This window comes from Gossypium hirsutum, chromosome D02 (genome assembly GCF_007990345.1).
Source record: "Gossypium hirsutum isolate 1008001.06 chromosome D02, Gossypium_hirsutum_v2.1, whole genome shotgun sequence".
NCBI classification, from domain to species: domain Eukaryota; kingdom Viridiplantae; phylum Streptophyta; class Magnoliopsida; order Malvales; family Malvaceae; genus Gossypium; species Gossypium hirsutum.
Genome location: NC_053438.1, coordinates 51,052,743 through 51,056,379, shown reverse-complemented (window position 1 = coordinate 51,056,379; position 3,637 = coordinate 51,052,743).

The window sequence follows — 3,637 nt, the reverse complement described above, 5'->3', positions numbered from 1 at the left end:
TTGTAAGCGAATTCAATCAAAGGTAAATACCGTTCCCATGAACTACTGAACTCGAGGATGCAACATCTCAACATATCCTCAAGTATCTGAATTATCCGCTCAGATTGACCATCGGTTTGGGGGTGAAAAGCAGTGCTAAAATGCAGCTTGGTACCCAAAGCTTCTTGCAATTTCCTCCAAAATCGCGAGGTGAATCTCGGATCTCTATCCGACACGATAGAAATAGGTACCCCGTGTAATCTCACAATCTGAGAAACATACAATTCTGCTAGTTTATCCAATGAAAAATCCGTACGCACGGGGATAAAGTGAGCCGACTTAGTCAGTCTATCAACAACAACCCAAATCGCATCCTTCTTACTTGTTGACAATGACAGTCCGGACACAAAGTCCATTGTGACTCGATCCCATTTCCACTCGGGTATCATGATCGGCTGAAGTAATCCTGAAGGCACTTGATGTTCCGCTTTCACTTGTTGACATATTAAACATCTCGAAACAAAGTCGGAGATGTCTCGTTTCATACCATGCCACCAAAACCAACGTTTCAAATCGTTGTACATTTTCGTACTCCCCGGGTGAATTGACATTCGGCTACAATGGGCTCCGTTCAGAATCATCGAAATGAGTTCCGAATTCCTTGGAACACACAAACGACTTCTGAACCTCAAACAATCATCATCATCAATTTGAAACTCCGATTCCTTGTTCGGAGCACACTCAGCCCGTTTTGCAACCAATTCATCATCAACTTTCTGGGCTTCACGAATTTGATGAATCAATAATGGTTTGGCTTTTAATTCAGCTATTAACACATTGTCGGGTAGAACAGACAAGTGCACATTCATCGCTCGTAAAGCAAACAATGATTTCCGGCTTAAGGCGTCCGCAACCACATTAGCCTTTCCCGGGTGGTAATCAATGACAAGCTCGTAATCTTTCAACAACTCAAGCCAACGTCTTTGTCGTAGATTTAAGTCTTTTTGAGTCATCAAATATTTGAGACTTTTGTGATCCGAAAATACATGGCACTTTTCACCAAATAAGTAATGTCGCCATATTTTTAAAGCAAATACGATGGCAGCTAGTTCAAGATCATGGGTCGGATAATTTTTCTCATGTGGCTTTAATTGTCTCGACGCATAGGCTACCACTCGACCTTCTTGCATCAATACGCAACCCAACCCAAGTAGGGATGCGTCACTATAAATGACAAACTCTTTGCCTGATTCGGGTTGCACTAAAATTGGAGCTTCAGTCAAATAAGTTTTTAGTTGATCAAAACTTTTCTGACATTTCTCCGTCCATTCGAACTTAACATCCTTTTGAAGTAGCTTCGTCATTGGTGTGGCTATCATCGAGAAACCTTTTACAAATCGTCGGTAATAACTGGCGAGCCCCAGGAAGCTCCGAACTTCGGTAATATTTCTTGGAGGCTTCCAGTTAAGTATGGCTGAAATTTTGCTCGGGTCAACTCGAATACCCGATGCGGATACCACATGACCCAAGAAACTAACCTCTCTTAACCAGAACTCACACTTACTGAACTTAGCATATAACTGCTTCTCCCGCAAAATTTGCAACACTAGTCTGAGGTGCTCAACATGTTTGGTCTCATCTCTTGAATAGACCAAGATGTCATCAATGAACACAACTACGAACCGATCCAAATATGGTCTGAAGATCCGATTCATCAAATCCATAAATACCGCAGGGGCATTAGTGAGCCCAAACGGCATCACTAAGAACTCGTAGTGACCATATCTCGTTCTGAAGGCAGTTTTGGGTATGTCCGAATCTCGAATTCGCAACTGATAATAGCCCGATCTCAAATCTATTTTTGAGAACATTGAGGCTCCCTTCAGTTGGTCGAACAAATCATCGATACGCGGTAACGGATATTTGTTCTTTATCGTCACTTTATTCAGTTGACGATAGTCAATGCACAACCTCATGGTTTCGTCCTTCTTTTTCACGAACAATACTGGTGCACCCCAAGGTGAGAAATTTGGTCGAGCAAAACCTCTATCCGTCAATTCTTGCAACTGAGCTTTCAACTCTCCTAACTCGGTTGGTGCCATACGATACGGAGCTATCGAAATCGGCGTAGTCCCAGGTACAAGCTCAATACCAAACTCTACCTCCCGAACAGGTGGTAAACCCGGTAATCCTTCAGGAAAAACATCCTGGTATTCACAGATTCGGGTTTCTTGTCTAATTCTTTGTCATCCAGTACATACGCAAGGTATGCTTCGCACCCTTTTCTTACATATTTCTGGGCCAACATTGCTGATATTACAGCTGGCATCCCCTCCAAGTCCGTAGACTCAACTCGGATTACTTCGTTATTTGCGCACCTCAAATCAATAGTCTTGCTTTTGCAATTCACAACCGCATCATGCGCGGTCAACCAATCCAAACCAAGAATAACATCAAATTCATCAAACGGCAAAAGCATCAAGTCCGCCGGAAAACAGGAACCTCGAATTTCTAGGGGACATTTCTTACACACTTTGTCGACAAGCACGTAACGACCGGTAATAACATCAGGCGAAGAAGCATCCTCGCGGGCACATATAGCATAAGCTCTAACAGGCGCACGAGCCTCGGATCTGGTCGTAGCATCTCCAGATCCTCTCTGACCACCACTAGCATTGCCCGTATTTCCAGATGGTCTACCTCGAGCAGTGGTAGCACCCGGTTTCCCACTCTGATTTTCATTCTGTTCAAACAACCTCGGGCAATCTTTAATGAAGTGGTCAACTGATCCGCACTTGTAACAGGAGTGGTCAGGGAATCTACAACTCCCGAATGCCATTTACCGCAATATAGACATTTCGTTCTGTCTCGACGTTCATTCCCAACACTGGCGACCGAAGTGCCTCGTGTACCCACAGAGGGTCGATCACGGTCTCATCTAAAAAGGCCCGAAGTGCCTCTAAACTGGCCCGCATCATCTCGAAATTTCTTCGATGCCTGTTGAAGAGACTTTCCCGAGGATCTTTTACGAAACTCTCCAGTTCCCTCATCAACTTTTTGTTTTTCTTTTCTAAGCTCTTCGGCTTTACAGGCTCGCTCGACAAGTACTACGAACTCTCGTATTTCAAGAACACCAACGAACATTTTATATCTTCATTCAGCCCATCCTCGAAGCGTTTACACATAATAGCCTCGGACGAAACACATTCCCGAGCGTATTTGCTAAGTCTAACAAATTTTCGCTCGTAATCAGTAACCGACATGGAACCTTGCTTAAGCTCAAGAAATTCCTTCTGTTTTTTATCAACAAATCTCTAACTGATATACTTTTTCCGAAACTCAGTTTGGAAAAACTCCCAAGTTACTTGCTCTCGGGGCACAACAGAAGTTAGAGTACTCCACCAATAGTAGGCAGAATCACGTAGCAAGGAGACAGTACACTTTAGGCATTCATCGGGTGTACAAGATAGCTCATCGAGTACCCGGATAGTGTTGTCCAACCAAAATTCAGCTTGTTCGGCATCGTCGCTATCCGTAGCTTTAAATTCGGTAGCCCCATGTTTTCGGATTCTGTCAACTGGGGGCTTATTTGACCTTATTTGGTCAGTTACCGGAGGTATTGTAGGTGCGGGGGTTGTATTAGTCGGGAATGGAGGTT